The sequence below is a fragment of the Giraffa tippelskirchi genome, chromosome 4 (assembly GCF_054371585.1).
Source record: "Giraffa tippelskirchi isolate mGirTip1 chromosome 4, T2T-mGirTip1v1.2.pri, whole genome shotgun sequence".
NCBI lineage: Eukaryota > Metazoa > Chordata > Mammalia > Artiodactyla > Giraffidae > Giraffa > Giraffa tippelskirchi.
Genome location: NC_137278.1, coordinates 180,942,109 through 180,963,480, shown reverse-complemented (window position 1 = coordinate 180,963,480; position 21,372 = coordinate 180,942,109). Strand labels below are relative to the sequence as shown.

At 40.0% G+C, this 21,372-nt stretch overlaps 1 protein-coding gene across 20 annotated transcripts in view; it reads right to left on the bottom strand.

Annotated features, from left to right (window-relative positions):
- SOX5 (SRY-box transcription factor 5) overlaps positions 1–21,372 on the bottom strand; it is a 1,114,103-nt gene that overhangs the window by 905,206 nt on the left and 187,525 nt on the right. For all 20 annotated transcript variants that reach the window (XM_081482956.1, XM_081482931.1, XM_081482958.1 and 17 more), the window contains one exon: positions 7,649–7,725. The gene's annotated coding sequence lies outside the window, so the exon portion shown is untranslated. The remainder of the gene's footprint in view (positions 1–7,648; positions 7,726–21,372) is intronic.

Below are 21,372 nucleotides of genomic sequence, written 5' to 3'. Positions count from 1 at the left end.
AGGAGAGGAACCTCTAGGTTTTAAAATTACTACTCTTGTATCAATATTTTCAGCTACTGTAACAGCTGATTTGGACTGACTTTATGGGTAACCAGATCAATTGTGTAGACATTAATACTTACGAGGGCATGTGGAAAGGGAATCAGCCAAAACAGCCTATGAAATGGACTATAAAATCACTGTCAGAATAGACATTATCAACACAATAGAATTCTTCACAGCCCAGTTCTTTACACAAATGAGGGCATAAAACAATTCAAATCAGCTCTGATGCCCGGACTGTGTGATCAGGTAGCGTTAATAACCAGGAGTAAGAGAAAATTGCCGTGAATCTGGCTGGTCAGTTATACGAGTGTTACTCTTTCCTTCTAACTCAGCATTTTAGATGACTTTGGTACTTAGCAATTACTTGGATCTAATATGACCAATTATTCAGAGACATTTTTCAAATTCTTTAGGATCTCAGAAAATCACAGCAAGTTATCAAGGTGAAAAAATAAGGGCTATTAATATAACAGCATTATACACATAATAAAATGTCCTGCTCCACCAGTAAAACCAGACGATTTGCAAAACTCCATTCCTCACATAAATGCAAAAAAATGTAATTAAATACTATTAATTCTATTGTGCCAAGTCACTTCAGTCATGTCCAACCTTGTACAACCCTATGGACTGTAGCCAGCAAGGCTCCTCTGTCCATGGGATTCTACAGGCAAAACTACTGGAGTGGGTTGCATGCCCTCCTCCAGGAGATCTTCCCGACCCAGGGATCAAACTGATGTCTCTTATGTCTTCTGCATTGGAAGGCAGGTTCTTTACCACTTACACTTAGCACCACCACATCATATAAATATACTGTTACAAAAGTATACACATACAAATAGTTTCTATTCTACTCTTACCTTTATCTTTACCTAATATTATCTAAATAATGAAAAACTTACCTGTGAAATGATGTCTACCTAAATTTTCTGAGTTAGTTTTACTAATTCTTTTCTCCTATTTGCTCTGCTTTTTCCCCTTCTCTCTCCCACTTGGTTCTTGATTTTACTGGGCAAAAATTAGTTATAATTTAGCCTCTTTTTTTTTGCTACATACAGTTTCACTTTCCCCTCTCACTCCTTTTTTCTGCCATCACCCCTAGAAGATAGCCATAAGCCACGCTGGAGAAATGCCAGGGTGTCCTGATCTTGCACAGTTTGAGTGCCTCTGTGTATATCTCAGCGAAGCTTACCTAAGTCACCACTTACAATATTGAGTAGAAAGTGCAGGTTGGAATAGTCAGCATTTATAAGTCAGCTGGTTACATGATACAAAAATATATAGCCAACTTCAGAATTTATAGCAATAACATTTATATATCGTGTTACTCCTAGAACAATCCAATTTATAAAGTGCCTATTGTGTATACATAAGGAACAATCATAAATCATTTACATTAAACAGTGTCAACTAGCAAAACATGACTTTCCCCCTAAATTCTGTACACTGAGATTAATGAGGTTTTTGAAAGGAAGCACAGTAAAAAAAAAAAAGAAAGAAAGAAAGAAAAAAACCAACAAACTCTGATTCATCCTAGGCAGATAACATATCCATATAAAGGAGCAGGTGTCTGTAGTATGATTTAGAAGACCTATGGAACATCTCTGGAAAATATTAGCCGTCTCTGAAGTAGAGAGCCGTCCATGAACTGAGCTAGAAATGTGGCAAGAAACCAAGTCCGTCATCAACCTCAAGGTTTCTTTTATTTCCTTCTCAGTAAAGAATGGAATTACAACAAATAAACAGAGAACACTTTAGGCCCTATTTGACCAGTTGTCTGACATGTTTTCATCTACAGGCACTCTGAGAAAACCCGAGAAAGAGCATGTAGATTACCTGCTTTGTCTCTTTCACTCCTAGTTGGAGAAAAATCCCTATCAGTGACGAAAGCAATCAAGAGTCCTAAAGTGAAAAGCAAATATGTATGCAGATTTTCTCCCTCTGTTCACTCCCTAGCTTATCCCCTTCAGACAAGCAGTCTACAGAAATCTATACTTTAAGGTCTTGAATTAAAACCCATTCCTTCTCTCTAAAAAGCCCTTCAAATAAATAATATGGAATGTTTTGACTGTTCAGATTTGTAAAAGTATTTAATCATATCTGAAACTTCACACCTACACAGGTGAATTGGACATTATATAAGAAAAATACAATTTGAATTTCTCTTACAGAAATTTGCTTCTCTATCTTCTCTCTTTAGAAAGGATTACAGGAGTTATATTTTCTTCCTGCCTTAACTCAGAACCTTAAAAATAACCACTGATTTGTTTTAGCCAAAATGGAAGAGCAACATTTTTATTAAATGTAAAAATGTTTATTCCTTTAGGAAAAAAAAAAAACAACTTCATTTCTCCAAATCTATTAATGACTAATTTCCCTATGATTAAAATGAAAACTGAATCTGAAAAACAGAGACAAATGTATAGCCAGAATATCCATAAACTAGTTTTCATTGAATGAACTACCTGCTGTCTCCTGTTCACAGATAATTGACACTCTGTAGATAGGTTGTAATCTAGAAAGCAACGCTAAACAAAAACCATACAGAGAGAGAGAGAGTGGTAACTGATCTACAAGCTTCTGAATTGAAATAAGAACTGATGGTAAACTGAGGTTTCCAGGAGAAGGGTTTTAAAAATAACATGCTAATCTGGAAAGGCAGATACACTACGGCCTTTGTAGAAATATTCTGAAAACTGGGCACCCTCCCAAACAGCTGTATTTCACTAGTATTAATTGGTAGGGGAAAATATAATGCAGTTCTTCACGACTGAGAGTATTAAACTTAACAAGGAGCAGTGACAACTCACTTCAGTCATAAGCAGATTTCAGTTAAAAAGCTTATCCATTCATGAGGAAGGGTGTTCAAACTTCAGAGGGTTTTGCTTGTGTAAAGAGACAAAAGAGAAGACAGAGAACTTTTCTTCAGTTAACATGTTTATTCTCTAAAATTATCTGGTGATCTCGGAATTCTTTCCTATTTTTGATTCACTTGAGAAGAAAAACTCTTGTGCTCAGTGAAGCAATTTCAAAATCCCAGGCTAACCCCTTCTTCTTGTCAATACACTGAGAAAACTATGTAAAAATAAAGCATAATTATGTCTCCCATCTGGGTGGCTGCCACTATAGTCTCTGCATTCTTACAAGTTGTTTTCTTCCCAATATTAATGAAAAATACACAATGATTATGTAAGCATTTTTAAAGTACTGCTGTGTCCTATGACTGACCTACCTATATTTTCCACCAGTTTTCTATAGATTTTTCTAATAAAATAAATTTTAAGGAAATAACTGACATTTCACCAAGATGTTCTAAAAAATATGACTAGAAAGAAAAGAAATCAGAAACTCAAAAAGGATTTGGGGTCAATTATCAAAAAAAAATTTCCTTTACAAATTACTTTCATAGACCTGATTAACATTTTTCAACTGAACTGACTATCTCAGCCAGTTAGTTCAGTTCAGTTCAGTCACTCAGTCGTGTCTGACTCTTTGTGACCCCATGAACTGCAGCATGCCAGGCCTCCTGTCCACCACCAACTCCCGGAGTCCACCCAAACCCATGTCCATTGAGTCAGTGATGCCATCCAGCCATCTCATCCTCTGTCGTCCCCGTCTCCTCCTGCCCTCAATCTTTCCCAGCATCAGAGTCTTTTCAAATGAGTCAGTTCTTCACATCAGGTGGCTAAAGTATTGGAGTTTCAGCTTCAACATCAGTCCTTCCAATGAACACGCAGGACTGATCTCCTTTAGGATGCACTAGTTAGATCTCCTTACAGTCCAAGGGACTCGCAAGAGTCTTCTCCAACACCACAGTTCAAAAGCATCAATTCTTCGGTGCTCAGCCTTCTTTATAGTCCTACTCTCACATCCATACATGGCCACTGGAAAAACCATAGCCTTGACTAGAGGGACCTTTGTTGACAAAGTAACGTCTCTGCTTTTTAATATGCTGTCTAAATTGGTCATAACCTTTCTCCCAAGGGGTAAGCGTCTTTTAATTTCATGGCTGCAATCACCATCAGCAGTGATTTTGGAGCCCAGAAAAATAAAGCCAGCCACTGTTTCCACTGTTTCCCCATCTATTTCCCATGAAGTGATGGGACCGGATGCCATGATCTTAGTTTTCTGAATGTTGAGCTTTAACCCAACTTTTTCACTCTCCTGTTTCACTTTCATCAAGAGGCCCTTTAGTTCTTCTTCACTTTCTTCCATAAGGGTGGTGTCATCTGAATATCTGAGGTTATTGATATTTCTCCCGGCAATCTTGATTCCAGCTTGTGCTTCCTCCAGCCCAGCGTTTCTCATGATATACTCTGCATATAAGTTAAATAAGCAGGGTGACAATATTCAGCCTTGACGTACTCCTTTTCCTATTTGGAACCAGTCTGTAGTTCCATGTACTGAAAGGGTTTAGGATACATGTAAACAAAGACTCCCAAAACAATAAAAAATTTTTTTTTCCTAATGGAACCCTAATATTGCCAATAGGAAGTTTTTGACTTGAGTAAAAGATTTTTCCTCTTTTCCTTATACAAAATAATAGCTAAAGAAATAGCTTCAGGCTGATCTACTACATTTCCACTTTAGCTAATAAGGAAATATAACTTCTTTTCCATTTTTAACTTGATAAAATCATTTAAACAATTAGCTAAGGATTGAGTATACACAAAATGAGTAATTTTGTTCCTTTATTCAGGAAATGCCAGAAACAACAAATTTTCTTATACGGCTATGGATATCAGTGTTGGGTTTTGAGGGGTACTTTGGTTCTAGAAGGTATTGACTCAATGTCACTTTAAGAATATCTTAACCTGGAGTCCATATATTGCTATTAAATCTACAGGTTTTTGGAATTATATGTAAAATTTCATGTAATTATATGAATTATATGTAAAATATACACACCACTGTGATTTTTCCTACAGCCAATCATTCTGTTTGACTACCTAGCATCCATGCACCCTCTTTCTATGAACAGGACCCCATTTTTCTCTGTAATTCAACCTTAATGCCTAATTCATGGAAAATGGTGAAGTAGACTCTATCTCCTCCTCCAAGAGAGATGCTGTTGTTGTTTAGAGGCTAAGTTGTTTCTGACTCTGCAACCCCATGGACTGTAACCCAACAGGCTCCTCTGTCCATGGGATTCTCCCAGTAAGAATACTGGAGTGGTTGTCATTTCCTTCTCCAGGGGATCTTCCCAATCCAGGGATTGAACCCACAGCTCCTGCACTGGCAGCAGATTCTTTACCCGTGAGCCACCAGGGAAGCCCAACAGAGACGCACAGGATTATTCTGTAATCTAACCAACGTGAATTAGTACAAACAGATTTTGATAGGTCTTCTGGGAAAGAGTCTCTCTTTTTTCTGTTTGATCTGAAGCCTGAGAGGATGTTACAGCTGAAGCTATGCTGCTGCCACCATCCTGCTCCCAAATGAAGCCAGAGACTGGGGCTGCATTAGTAGAAGCTCAGAGATAGAGAAAAAAATGAGTCTTGTTTACAGTATTTTAATCCAGAAGTTAGTTCTGTGCCTATATTTTCTTTCATTTTTTTAGGAAATTCAATGGTTTCTTTATTTTAATTATGAAAGTATGATAACATTTATAAAATAGATTTTCTATACTTCAATAAATAACACACACACATGCACATTCATACCATCTTACTCCACAAATTAGCACAGCTGACTTCTTCAACTTAAATGTTACTGGCTTTCTCTGACCTTTTCTACCTAAGGTAAATTCCCCTCTCTGTATTCTTTATTCTGTTCATCCTACCTGTCATTAATCTCATTACCTATTGTCAAAATCATGTGTCATATACTAGTTCTAATTTTGGTACACAGGAATTCAGTCAGTTTTCCAGTCCTTTTCAGTCAAAGTTTGCACAGTGCAAGATTACTTTTCAGGAGAGAGAGACAGAGAGAGAAAAAAAGAGAGACAGACAGAGACAGACAGAGACAGACAGACAGTGAGGGAACAAGGGGAACAGATTTTAAACACTGAAGGTTCAAGTAGAGAGCCATGTAGTAAGTTTCATCAATGATGGAACAAATCAAAATTCTGATTACACACATACAAGAAAATACATTATAGTCAAGCAAATATCTATAGCATAGATTAGGAGGAAAAAATTTTCATGCATTTTGATCTCCATTTCAACCAAACTTAGCTGACATAATTGTGAAGCCCCTCAAAGTAACTGCTGGGGTTTAGCAGCACTTACCACTTGCTTTGAACTGGCTCTATAAATGCCAAGAGTGAGTATTTTAGATTAAATGAATAGATTAATAAACATCTTTGGAATATCCATTATTAAGGTTGATTTATGTTCTCTTGCCAGCAGTAATTCAAGAAAATGCCATGATATTCAAAAAATATTGCATGTCATTCTCACTACTTTGCCAATGTTATGACACCATGCAAGTGTGACAATATCTATATTCTTTCATTGAACTAAGTATACACAAAAGCTGATAGATATTAAACCACTTGAAGTTTGCATGGGCATCAGCACAGGAACCACTCATATTTATAACTCTGATAAATGGCCTTTCATTTGTAAATTTATAGTGTATCCATAATTTATTTAGGGAATCAAGAGGTTCATTCAAAAAATTGCCACAACATTTATCTATCTAAAGATGATAGATATGGTTTATGAAATTAAATGCGTTTAAAAATTAAAATCATATTGCTAAGAAAAAGGACATGTTCTTTCCTGGTTTGCTCACATTTTTAGATGATCACAACTGCACTCTCAGCAGTTACAATATTTAATCTAAATAGAATATTAATATATTTATTAAATATGCCCAAATATATTGTTGATAGGGTTGTGAGGCATCAGTATGAACTACTGGGTATCACGTTCACTTAAATTTATTATTTTATTTTCTAATGCCATTCCTCTGCAGTAATCTTATGAAATATATAAAGTATCATTAGAATATAATATTTCTTACTTATATTTAGTACTAATTACTGTATTTATTTTTTCAGGACTACTCCCAGCAAACTTCATGGCTTATTGTAAGCATAGACTATTAAAACTATAACAAATAAAATTACTTAAATAAAATGTATATTTGCCAAAACATCAATGTTAACTAAATAAGGAGTCCTATTTTTAATCCCAATATACACTTTGTTCAGTTGGAGAAATCAATGAAGGAGAAGATGAAAGATAACAATTAGCACTAAAGTAACCAATAAAAAAAAAGAGTAGTCAAGATTCTAAGTGCAAAAAGGCAATGTACCTCGTTACTACTTGTGATTCATTTGTTATCATTTACTACAATGAGTAGGTAACACACACAAATCTCAGTGCTTTGGTTTTTTTCTAGTCATTAGCTTCTTTTTAATCTATCCTATTATTATAGAATCTACCAAAGAGTGAACCTTAATTATTGGATTTGGTTATATGAACAACAATCTCCAAATTGCAACTTTCTTTAGCATTAGCTCATCCACTCCAAACAAATTGTTTCAAATGCTTGCAAAATTTCTATGCAAATATTTCTTACATATTGAGTGCTCTGTATTCTGCTTTAAAAACAGATAATAATCAAAATAAGAAAAAACAAGCAGTTTACATACCCCTGTGGACCGCTAGCTCCTTGTTGGCAGGAACATCCTTATCATCATCTTTGGGTCACAGGTGGCCAGCACAGCACCTGAGATACAATGTATACCTGTAACTGTGTTTGAATGAATTAAATGATACAGTGGTGACTAGAATCCACTTGGATGGTATGAAATCAATAAAGCAACCAATCTATCTACCTAACCTCTTCCTCTATATCCCATATTATTAAAGTTTCAATATATGAGAACATTATGAGTATATGAGCAGTATGTTATTAAAGTAGCAGAATGTATGAGCATACATACTTCATATATATACATATATGTGTATATATGTATGAGAGTATGTATGCATGAGAGCTGGACTATAAAGAAGGATGAGTGCCAAAGAATTGATGCTTTTGAACTGTGGTGTTGGAGAAGATTCTTGAGAGTCCCATGGACTGCAAATAGATCAAACCAGTCAATCTTAAAGGAATCAGTCCTGAATACTCATTGGAAGGACTGATACTGAAGCTGAAGCTCCAATACTTTGGCCACCTGATGTGAAGAACTGACTCACTGGAAACGACTCTGATACTGGGAAAGATTGAGACAGAAGGAGAAGAGGGTATCAGAGGATGAGATGGTTGAATGGCACCACCAGTTCAATGGACATAAACTTTGGTAAACTCCGGGAGATGGTGAGGGACACAGACGCCTGACATGCTAGTCCATGGGGTCACACAGAGTTGGACACAACTCGGTGACTGAACAACAACAACAACATATATTCTTATGGTTTCCAGGGTGGCTCAGTGGTTAAAGAATCCACCTGCCAGCAAGGGAGACACAGGAGACTTGGGTTCGAGCCCTTGGTCAGGAGGATCCCCTGGAGGAAGAAATGGCAACCCGCGCCAATATTCTTGCCTGTAAAACCCCACGGACAGAGGAGCCTGGTGGGCTATGGTCCATGGGGCTACAAAGAGTCAGACATGACTGAGTGACTGAAAAAGCGAAAGTGAAAGTCACTCAGTCCTGTCTGCCTTGTTGCAACCCCATGGACTGTAGCCTGCAAGGCTCCTCTGTCCATGGAATTCTCCAGGAAAGAATACTGGAGTGCGTAAGCTGTTCCCTTCTCCAGGGGATCTTCCCAACCCAGGAATCAAACCCAGGTCTCCTGCATTGCAGGCAGATTCTTTACCATCTGAGCCACCAGGGAAAGTATGCACGCATATATTCTCACATGTTTGAACAATAACTTTATCCTGAAAACTCAGTTCTCAAAAATAATTGTTTCTAAATACTTTGTTGTTGTCGTTTAGCTGCTAAGTCTCATCCAACTCTTTTATGACCCCATGGACTATAGCCTGCCAGTCTCCTCTGTTCTGGTATCTCCCAGGCAAGAATACTGGAGTGGCTTGCCAGGTCCTCCTGCAGGGGATCTTCTCAACTCAGGGATTGAACTGGAGTCTCCTGTGACTCCTACATTGGCAGGTGGATTTTTTACCATGAGTCACCAGGGAAGCGCCTTCTAAATGTTTATTCCATTACATATTCTTATTGTCTCTGGTTTTGGTGGAGGCCGTACAGCCCTGTGTTTGAGATCATGTACATCAGAGTTATGCTGACACATGTTCCAACAACACAAGAGAAGACTCTACACATGGACATCACCAGATGGTCAATGCCGAAATCAGATTGATTATATTCTTTGCAGCCAAAGATGGAGAAGCTCTATACAGTCAGCAAAAACAAGACTGGGAGCTGACTGTGGCTCAGATCATGAACTCCTTATTGCCAAATTCAGACTTAAACTGAAGAAAGTAGGGAAAACCACTAGACCATTTAAGTATGACCTAAATCAAATCCCTAGCGGTTATACAATGGAGGTGAGAAATAGATTTAAGGGACTAGATCTGATACACAGAGCGCTGATGAACTATGGCGGAGGTTTGTGACACTGTACGGGAGACAGGGATCAAGACCATCTACAAGAAAAAGAAATGCAAAAAAGCAAAATGGCTGTCTGAGGAGGCCTTACAAATAGCTGTGAAAAGAAGGGAAGGGAAAAGCAAAGGAGAAAAGGAAAGATATATTTGAATGCAGAGTTCCAAAGAATAGCAAGGAGAGACAAGAAAGCATTCCTCAGTGATCAGTGCAAAGAAACAGAGGAAAACAATAGAATGGGAAAGACTGTAGAGATCTCTTCAAGAAAATTAGATACAAAGGGAACATTTCATGCAAATATGGGCTCAATAAGGGATAGAAATGGTATGAACCTAACAGAGGCAGAAGATAGTAAGAAGAGGTGGCAAGAATACACAAAGAACTATACAAAAAAGATCTTCACGACCCACATAATCATGATGGTGTGATCACTCATCTAGAGCCAGACACCCTGGAATGTGAAGTCAAGTGGGCCTTTGGAAGCACCACTACAAACAAAGCTAGTGGAGGTGATGGAATTCCAGTTGAGCTATTTCAAATCCTAAAAGATGATGCTGTCAAAATGCTGCACTCAATATGCCAGCAAATTTGGAAAACTCCACAGTGGCCACAGGACTGGAAAAGGTCAGTTTTCATTCCAGTCCCTAAGAAAGACAATGCCAAAGACTGCTCAAACTACCACACAACTGCACTCATCTCACATGCTAGTAAAGTAATGCTCAAAATTCTCCAAGCAAGGCTTCAGCAATATGTGAACCATGAACTTTCAGATGTTCAAGCTGGTTTTAGAAAATTCAGAGGAACCAGAGATCAAATTGCCAACATCCACTGGATCATTGAAAAAGAGAGAGAGTTCCAGAAAAACATCTACTTCTGCTTTCTTGACTATGCCAAAGCCTTTGACTGTGTGGATCACAATAAACTGTGGAAAATTCTGAAGGAGATGGAAATACCAGCCCACCTGACCTGCCTCTTGAGAAATCTGTATGCAGGTCAGGAAGCAACAGTTAGAACTGGACATGGAACAACAGACTGGTTCCAAATAGGAAAAGGAGTACGTCAACGTTGCATATTGTCACTCTGCTTATTTAACTTATATGCAGAGTACATCATGAGAAATGCTGGACTGGATGAAGCACTAGCTGGAATCAAGATTGCTGGGAAAAATATCAATAACCTCAGATATGCAGATGACACCACCCTTATGGCAGAAAGCAAAGAAGAACTGAAGAGGCTCTTGATGAAAGTGAAAGAGGAGAGTGAAAAAGTTGGTTTAAAGCTCTACGTTCAGAAAACTAAGATCATGGCATCCGGTCCCATCACTTCATGGCAAATAGATGTGGAAACGTGGAGACAGTAGCTGATTTTATTTTTCTGGGCTCCAAAATCACTGCAGATGGTGACTGCACCCATGAAATTAAAAGACGCTTACTCCTTGGAAGGAAAGTTATGACCAACCTAGGCAGCATATTAAAAAGCAGAGATGTTACTTTGCCAGCAAAGGTGCATCTAATCAAGGCTATGGTTTTTCCAGTAGTCATGTATGGATGTGAGAGTTGGACTATAAAAAAAGCTGAGCGCCGAAGAATTTATGCTTTTGAACTGTGGTGTTGGAGAAGACTCTTGAGAGTCCCTTGGACAGCAAGGAGGTCCAACCAGTCCATCCTAAAGGAGATCAGTCCTGAATATTCATTGGAAGGACTGATGTAGAAGCTGAAACTCCAATACTTTAGCCACCTGATGCGAAGAGCTGACTCATTTGAAGAGACCCTGATGCCGGGAAAGACTGAAGGCAAGAGGAGAAGGGGACGACAGAGGATGAGATGATTGGATGGTATCACTGACTCAATGGACATCAGTTTGAGTAAACTCCGAGAGTTGGTGATGGACAGGGAGGCCTGGCGTGCTGCAGTCCATGGGGTCACAGAGAGTCGGACACGACTGAGTGACTGAACTGCACTGACACATGCTCAAATCTTGTTTCCACCATTGACTATTTACAAGGTTGGATAAGGCACTAATGTTTCTAAATACCAGTTTGCCTTTAAAACAAAGACAATGTTAGTGACTTTTTAATGAGATTCAAAGGATCAAAAGAAACAATGCATACACACTACCTGACACACAGTGAGCCCTCAAGTACTATAAAGTACTATTTGTATTCTTTCCTCCTCCCCACCCCCCTGCCCTTATGAACAGCTAACCTCACCCACAGAGAGGGCCTTTGCCTTTGGCTATTAGGGAAGTGATCTCTAGGGCCACAAAATGTCATGTAGGACAAGAATGTCTTTGTTTGCCTGAGAGATTTGGCCACGGGGCCTCTCAGGTGGCGCTAGTGGTTAAGAACCTGCCTGCCAATGCAGGAGACCCAAGAGACACAGGTTTGATTCCTGAGTCAGGAAGATTCCCTGGAGGAAGCAACGACAACCCACTCTAGTATTCTTACCTGAAAAATTCCATGCACAGAGGAGCCTGGCAAGCTTTAGTCCATGGGGTCGTGAAGAGTGAGACACAACTGAGCAACTAAGCACAAAATAGTCTAATAGTGTGATTCTATGATGGGAGCTATGGGTCATGTGGTATTTGTGCTCCAAAACTACTTGGAGACTGAAGGTATTAGCCCAGCACTGATGTCCATATACTATCAGCCCCACAAGAGGTATGTGATCAAATCCCAGGAAAAACTGTGGACGCCAAAGGCTCAGCGAGTTTCTCTACTAGGCAATGCTCCATGCATACTGTCACGTATCAATGCTGTGAGAGTAGTACGTCCTGCCTCCAGAGGGCAGGACAATGAAAGCTCTGTGGTTGGGTCTTCTAGCCTCAGATTCAGCTTTTATATACTGCTTTTCCTTGGCTGTATCTTTTCCCTGTAATAAGCTGTAACCATGACTATAACAGCTTTCACTGAGTTCTGTGAGTACTTCCAGAGAGTTTTCAAACCTGAGTGTGGTTTTGGAAAACCCTCAAACGTGCATTTGGTGTCAAAAATGAGGGTGGTCCTGTGCGGAGGACTCCTTGGAACTCTGTAACTGACTAAATGTACACTTGGTTAAACTCTCACATTTTCTTTCTTTAGATCTAGAAAGCCCCAAAGCTTTGAAAGATATCTTATTTTACTACTCAAGTAAACTTAACAAAACCTCCATTTAACAGTGAAAATCACTTTAAATTGATGGTGTTTATGTATAGATTGTATGTTGGTTTATTTTTCCATGTACAAACAATAAAATCCTACTCCAGTAATAGACAGAGAAATATTCTGTTTGTTTTAGTTACATGAACAGCAATACTATTTAGAAATAAATGAGTCCCATACAAGTAAAATTTCTAAAGATCAGTAATAGTAGCTCTGTTAAGTTCAGATATTAGAAAGTTAACTTAAGAGATACACTGGTTTTCAAACAAAATATTAATTAAATCACCTGCTCCTTTTGCATCTCCTAAACACAGTACTCAAGAGGCTATTTACAACCTTTTTTTTTTTTTTCCAAGTATCAGTTTGGTAGGCAGAATTTTAAAATGGACCCCAAATTCCCCTAAACTTGTGAACACACTTCTTGGCATAATATCCAGAATTGTGAATATGATAGGTTTTATTCCCATGAATAGGCTGTATTATATAACACAGTTGACTGTAAAACAGAGAAATTATCTGCGTGGGTCTAACCTAGTCACCTAAATCTTTTAAATCTTGGTCTAGAGGGACTTCCCTGGTGGCCCAGTGGTTACAAATCCACCTTCCAATGCAGGGGACATGGGTTTGATTCCTGATCAGGGGATGAAGATCACACATGCTATGGGGCAACTAAGCCCACGCAGCACAAGTAGAGAAGGCCCCTGCTGCAGCTAGAGAGGCCTGCGTTTCTGCCGCAGGAACTGAGGATTCTGTATGTATTCCATGGACTTCTCTTCAGTCTTTCACTCTGAAAACAGTATCAGTTATGCGCTAGGTTTCATTAACCATATAAATCCCAGGTACCATTACCAGTACTGAACAGTCACAGACACACGCTGAATAAGAAACCCAAAAAAAGGTACTATGTCATATGCTACAGACTGAATATTTGCATCCTTCCCAAAATTCATATGGTGAAACCTGATATCCAATGTAACAGCATTAGGAAGTAGGGCTTCGGGAGGCGCTTAGTTCATGAGAGTAGATCCGTCATGAATGGGATTAGTAATCTTACTGAAGACACCCCGAAGAGCTCCCCATCTGTCTCCTTCCACCACATGAGGGCATAGTGAAAAGAGAAGCATTTAGGAAGCAGGTTCTCACCAGAAACTAACTGTGCTGGTGCCGTGATCATGGGCTTCCCAGCTTCCAAAGTGTTGAGAAATAAATTTCTGTTGTGTTAAGCCACCCAGTTTATGATATTTTTGTTATAGCACCCCATATGGACTAAGACAAAAATGTATACATTGTCTTTTCAATAGATCATCTGGAAAACTCACCTCTCTTATCTCCTATATGGAAGGTGTTGCGAAGGTAACTCTTAAATACGCTGTGAATTATCTCCAAATTTTCTTGGGCCATTTTAAGGGTAGGAGTAGGCAGAGACTGTACCTTCTTGAGGCTTATGTGGGAAACCAACATATGCTCAGTGCAGAAGACACAGAATCTCTAAGTGTCTGAAGTGAGATTGGGGGTCACTTAAAAAGACTTTCAGAATCTTCATAAAACATGCTACTACAATTGCTCCCTGTCTCATTCCCTTTTTATTCATTTACTATAACGCTGCCACATTATTTTTTATAAAACACAAATCTTATGTTGTACCTTTACGGAAAATGAACAATTTCAATTGTCTTCAACATAAAGTCATTAGTTCATGAATATACTAAATATTTTAGGGCTTCTCTGGTGGCTCAGACAGTAAAGAATCTGCCTACAATGCAGGAGACCTGGGTTCAATTCCTGAGTTTGCAGGATCCCCTGGAGGAGAGTATGGCTACCCACTCCAGTATTCTTGCCTGGAAAATCCCATGGATAGCCTGGCCGTGGGGTTGCGAAGAGTTGGACATGGCTGAGCATCTGAGCACTCACTCAGAGATTATGGATGGTTAGGCCGTCTTGGGAGAAGCTGACACTAGACTTAATCCCTTTTGTGGGGCAGAATCTACAGGATATATACGCCATGGAGGGAGAGTGTTTTAAATTGAGAGCAGGAACCAGGCTTGGAAGTGAGGACTAACCTGTGCTACCCACATATCTTAGGTCTGCTGTGTGACAACTACTCCTTTCTCCCAAACCCTCTATCTCAGTTATGAGTTCCTGGGCATTCAGCCCAGAGGTGACCCTCCAGAATGCAACCTGGGAGATCAGATACTAGTTAGAATATAGGGGCTGTTAATCAGCTTACTTAGTGAGAGCACAATCTTGAATGAGAGAAGTTGAAAGTGAAAAGCAGTTTCAAGATTTCGAAAACATTCCCAGTGGAAATGCAAAAGCAAAATGTAGATCCTGAGCAAAGAGAGGCAGTATGGGAACTCTCGTGTATCTAGAGAGGGAGAGAAGAGACATCATGAGCAAGGAGAGAGACAGAGCTCAGAGGCGGGCCAGGCTCTCCTGTATCATGGTATTTAACCTATAAGGAGGTGGGGCTGGAGAAAATCAGCTGGACAAAAGGCACCCAAGGGCCTACAGGCTCTCAGTCCTCTTTCACGGACATTACTTGCTGGGGAGCGGACAGGAGTGGACACAAGCCTCTCAGGAATCCTTCTTGTAAGTCTTACAGCCATCGAACCTGGTGAGGGAGAAATGAAAAAACAGGGTGTAGGAGCAAGGAGCCTCGAAATGTCTGTGCTCTGTTCCATATTCCCCGGTCCCATAAGCACAACCCAGAGGAAGATGGGGAAAGCCCTGGGATGGGGAAAGGAAGAGGAACCTCAAGGTGGAGGCCACAGGAGGCCCGCAGCAGCTGCTCCGGCTCATACCAGGTGGAGCTAATTGCATCAGCAAGGACAGAGGCCCACAGTGGCTGAGGGAAGATGCCAAGAAGGATACAGGGGACAACGCCAGGGCCATCATGCATACATGTGACCATGTGATGCTCCACACTCCCCTACCAGCTGCCATGATATACACAAATTCCCCAAGGATTTGTTTTTGTTTTTAGTGGGGCTGGAGTGGGGTGGCAGGGGACAGCACAGATGTGAGCAGTCATCCTTCTCAGGGTCATGTTAGTACAGGGTTTCCATCTGAGAGGAATGTGGCCTTACATTTTACATCCACGGTGCCCCTCTCACCCTACCCCACTCTTGGGCCTGGACAGGGAAACAAAGAAATAAATTAATAAACAGATGATTTGATAGTAAAGACACTGAGTTATTTCATGCTATTTCAAGTTTGCTTTTTATTACCTTTCAATCTGCACAGTAGGGTTGGGACTCAGGAGCAAGAACACATTATGAGAACAGCTCCATTTTCTTTGTATATTAGACTAGAAGTGATAAATTTTGACCCAATTAGATGTGTCCCAAAATTATTGCAATATCACATCCTATTATTTTCCTGTTTGTGTGTCAGTTGCTCAGTCATGTCTGACTCTTTGCTACCCCATGTACTGTAGATCTCTCAGCCCCTCTGTCCATGGAAATCTTTAGGCAAGAACACTAGAGTGGGTTGCCATTCCCTTCTCTAGGGGATTTTCCCAAACCAGGAATCAAACCAGGGTCTCCTGCATTGCAGGTAGATTCTCTACTATCTCAGCCACCAGGGAAGCCCATTCCCTGATTTAAGTTACTCAAATTGCCATAAAAATCTTTTTTTCTTTATACCTTCTTGAAGCAAATACACTTCTTCACATACTGTTGAAAGTTACATGTTAGCTCACTCAACAAACAAAGCAACCAAGAACATCACTTTTCTAAGGGTTGGTAAGAAAGATGACTACTTATAAACCCTTGCCAGCCCCAAGCATCTTTCCTAGTATCCTCTTGGGAGCTCTGCCAAAAAGACACATGATCTAAAATCTTAAATTGCTATAAATCTGAAATACTAGGGTAATTTCCATCATTTAACCCTTAAAATATGTTTCCTTTGTGGTTCCTTCTACAAATTTCAAGAACTTTCACATGTTCCATTTAATAACTGCATAGGTATGTGCATGCTAAGTCGCTTCAGTCATGTTTGACTCTTTGTAGACTGTAGATCGCCAAGCTCCTCTGTCCATGGGATTCTTCAGGCAAGAATACTGGAGTGGGTTGCCATATTGTACTCCAGGGGATCTTTCTGACCCAGAGATCAAACTCGAGTCCCTGCAGCTCTTGCACTACAGGTGGACTCTTTACTGCTGAGCCACTGGGAAGCCCAACTCCATAGGACTTGATAGAAGCATTGTACTGGCACTGTACTGGCAACTATAATTAGAATCTGGAGGCTTTACCTCCATCTCTATCTGCTAGCTGAGTGTTCTGGAACAAGTCACCTGATATTTTGGGGTACTTTATTCATCACATTAAAGGGTGGCCTACACAATTCCCAGAGTTCCACCCTTCTCTAATATTTCCACCACGGGTAGATGGTAACCTCTCATACTATCTTATTAACCTTTCTAATTCATGAATGTAATCACAAACAACATTAACTGATTTGCCAATCATGGTAGGAGAACTGGTAGTATGAGGAGCAAGAAACAAGAACTTACAAGAAGACTTCAATGATTCACAGTAATCATAATCAAACACTGATCATTTGTAGTAGTTCCAGGTATATTGAAGTTCCAGTATATTGAACAGACAATATACAGCCTTGGCTTACTCCTTTCCCTATTTGGAACCAGTCTGTGGTTCCATGTCTAGTTCTAACTGTTGCTTCTTGACCTGCATACAGATTTCTCAGGAGGCAGATCAGGTGGTCTGGTATTCCCATCTCTTGAAGAATTTTCCACAGTTTAATGTGATCCACACAGTCAAGGGCTTTGGTGTAGTCAATAAAGCAGAAATAGATGTTTTTCTGGAACTCTCTCTCTTTTTCAATGATCCAGTGAATGTTGGCAATTTGATCTCTGGTTCCTCTGAATTTTCTAAATCCAGCTTGAACATCTGGAAGTTCACGGTTCATGTATTGTTGAAACCTGGCTTGGAGAATTTTGAGTATTACTTTACTAGCATGTGAGATGAGTGCAATTGTGCGGTAGTTTGAACATTCTTTGGCATTGCCTTTCTTTGGGATTGGAATGAAAATGGACCTTTTCCAGTCCTGTGGCCACTGCTGAGTTTTCCAAATTTGCTGGCATATTGAGTGCAGCACCTTCATAGCATCATCTTCTAGGATTTGAAATAGCTCAACTGGAATTCCATCACTTCCACTGGCTTTGTTCATAGTGATGCTTCCTAAGGCCCATTTGACTTCGCATTCCAGGATATCTGGCTCTAGGTGAGTGATTACACCTTCGTGACTATCTGGATCATGAAGATCTTTTTTGTATAGTTCTGTGCACTAAGCGACTGAACTGAAAAAACAGACACTGTGCTAAGTGCTTTACACATTATTGTTATTATTCAGTCACTATGTCATGTTTGACTCCTTGCCACCCCATGGACGGCGGCACGCCAGGCTTTCCTGTCCTTCACTACTTCTCGAAGTTTGCTCAAACTCATGTCCATCGAGTCAGTGATGCCATCCAACCACTTCATCCTCTGTCTTCTCCTTCTCCTCCTGCCCTCAATCATTGTCAGCATTAGGGACTTTTCCAGTGATTCAGCTCTTTGCATCAGGTAGCCAAAGTATTGGAGCTTCAGCTTCAATATCAGTCCTTCCAATGAATATCCAGGGTTGATTTCCTTTAGGATTGACTGGTTTGATCTCCTTGCAGTCCAAGGGACTCTCAAGAATCTTCCCCAGCACCATGGTTCAAAAGCATCAATTCTTTGATGCTCAGCCTTCTTTATGGTCCAACTCTCACATCTGTACATGACTACTGGAAAAACCATAGCTTTGACTATATGAACCTTTGTTGGCAAAGTGATATCTCTACTTTGTAATACTCTGTCTAGGTTTGTCATAGCGTTCCTTCCAAGGAGCAAGTGTCTTTTAATTTATTACATGTCATATCTGGCTTAATTCTTACAACAGCTCTATGGGAGGGGTACTTTTATTATACGCATTTTACAGATGATAAAACTGGTACAGGAGATTCAGAAATATGCTCAAGGTCACAAAGCTAGAAAGTCTCTAGTTAACTATGAAACGCCTACTAGTTGCAATCGAAACAACCCAACCAAACACAATGAAAAGTACAAGACAAAAGAAATCCCCAAATCCCCATTGGATATTAGAAATGTTCAACATAACCATTTCTGGAACTAGTTAAATAAGAATGCAGAAAAGTTATTGCTCAAAAATTTTATTTTCATGAGGTAGTAGTGTACAAATGCATGCAAAGTTAAAATTAGAAAAGACACAATCATTTTTCATTCCTTCTACAGGTAAGGAAAATCAGTTAACTAGGGGAATGGCAGGACTGTGCCAGACCCCAGATCTTCTCTTTTTCTACCCAGTGCTCTTTTTAGTATGTTCCTAATCCTTTTGGAAAGTCAATAGTGGTTGACAGTGCAGACTGTGATGCCAGAATTCTGTTTGAATTCTTGTTCTCATTCACCAGCCATGTGATCTTATGCCTCAGTTTCCACATCTGTAAAATGTCATAATTCCTACCATACAGTGTTGCTGTGAGGATTACACTAATTAATACATACAAAATACATATGGACTGTAGTCCACCAGGCTCCTCTGTCCATGGGATTCTTCAGGCAAGAATACTGGAGTGGGTTTCCATGACCAAGAACTTAAGTTTGGTCTTTATTATTATTACAATAGCACATACGGGGAGGGGGGCAGTGAAAGGGAAGCCAAAGCATCAATCGGCACCCAGAAGTACACAGAAGAGAGTAGAAAAGGCATGTTGATACCATTTGAGATATCCCACTCTTTCCATCCAAGAATTCTATTCCTTAGCTCTCCCCAGCACACCATATAGACAACTGGGAGTACATTTTTGTCAAGACTAGAGATAGAGGAAACGCTGAAAGAAGTAATTTATGAGCCAAGTTTTAAGGAGGATTCCTAGCTTCCAGACTTAACTTTATCATTTGCAACTGGATTCTAGAAAGTGAGGTCAGGTCTCCCTCCATCTCTCAGTTTCCTTCTCAGAACTTTCCTGTAAGCATGATACTTCTGGACGGTTTGCAAGTTTTCATTAATAGCTGCAGCCAAGAAGGAGATTTCTGATTTTAATTTTAATCATTCTAACCCAGTGAACAATATATAACCTTTAATTACCAAATCTTTTGTTTTCTTGTTTTGCATCAGATTTCCTGCCATTATTAACTTAGGCATGATTATAGGAAAACACGTGTAATTTGCAATTCAAAACAGTCTCTAATCTTAAAAGAATTTCCATGGGTGGAAGAAATGGCGCACAAGTCCCCTAGCTCTGTCCCTTGCACAGCCCACCACTTGCTCAAGGGATCCTAACTCATAAAGGAGGAGCGCTGTACAGCTTTAAAATGACTTCATTCCCATATTTACATATTTTTAATAGGGCTATGATGAATCTCCTTCCGCTTGACTCCTATTTTGAGCTGTGATATTTTAATCTCCATTCTTGCTGCAACTTAGCAGATGAATGTGCAGTGTGACAGAGCTCAGAGGAAATAGTATAAATAAAGCAAAGTGGAGCTATGACATCTCACATTTTATAGCTTTTTTATTGTAGCCGAAGCATAAACAGAGCACAGCTGTGTTATACTTACCGCTGTGAGCGCTCCCTCCATCCTCACCCCCTATTGCTTTTAAAAAGACAGAGCTCTTATTCAGAAAGCTTTGGCTGTGGGTAGCATGGCCCCACCAGGGACAGCCTCTACCCCAAACCTCTACCTTTGACTCATTTCTGCTCTTCCAGATGGGGATTGTGGAGTTCCACATCATCCCTCTGACTGAAAAGCAACACGCCAACCACAGCCCAGCCTGCACTGCAGCAGAAGCACCCTACTCCTACCTATTGGAAGAAGGCTCCAGAGCCAAAGCTATAATGTTCACTCAACACATGCACAGGCTTCCCAGGTGGCTCAGTAGTAAAGAATCCGCCTGTCAATGCAGGACATGTGGGTTCAATCCCTGGGTCAGGAAGATCCCCTGGAGAAGGAAATGGCAACCTACTTCAGTATTCTTGCCTGGGAAATCCCATGGACAGAGAAGCCTCGTGGGCTACAATCTATGGAGTTGCAAAGAGTCAGACATGATTGAGTGACTAAACAACAACGACACATACCCAGGGACTGAACCCAGGTCTCCTTCATTGTAGGCAGATTCTTTACCATCTGAGCCACCAGGGAAGCCCAAGGCAGGAGATGATAATTCAACACTCTCTTAATAGGAGACACATAACTAGCTGGAAGTATTCAAAAGAATGCACTCTCTTAGTGAAAGCCCCTTTTGGAGTGAAAAAGCTGTATTTTTCACTTTCGAATGAACTATTAGTCATGTTTGGGTGAAAGTTGTAAATGCCAAGAAGACCAAACACAGTGAGAGTGAAAAGAGCAGTATTAAGATGCACAAAATTGATACACGTGCTAACATAATCAACAGGTTTTAGAATTTCTCAGGCTGGTTACCTGTGAAGACAATGGCAACCGACTCCAGGACACTTGCCTGAAAAATCCCATGGATGGAGGAGCCTGGTAGGCTGCAGACCATGGGGTCGCTAAGAGTCGGACACGACTGAGTGACTTCACTTTCACTTTTCATTTTCATGCAATGGAGAAGGAAATGGCAACCCACTCCAGTGTTCTTGCCTGGG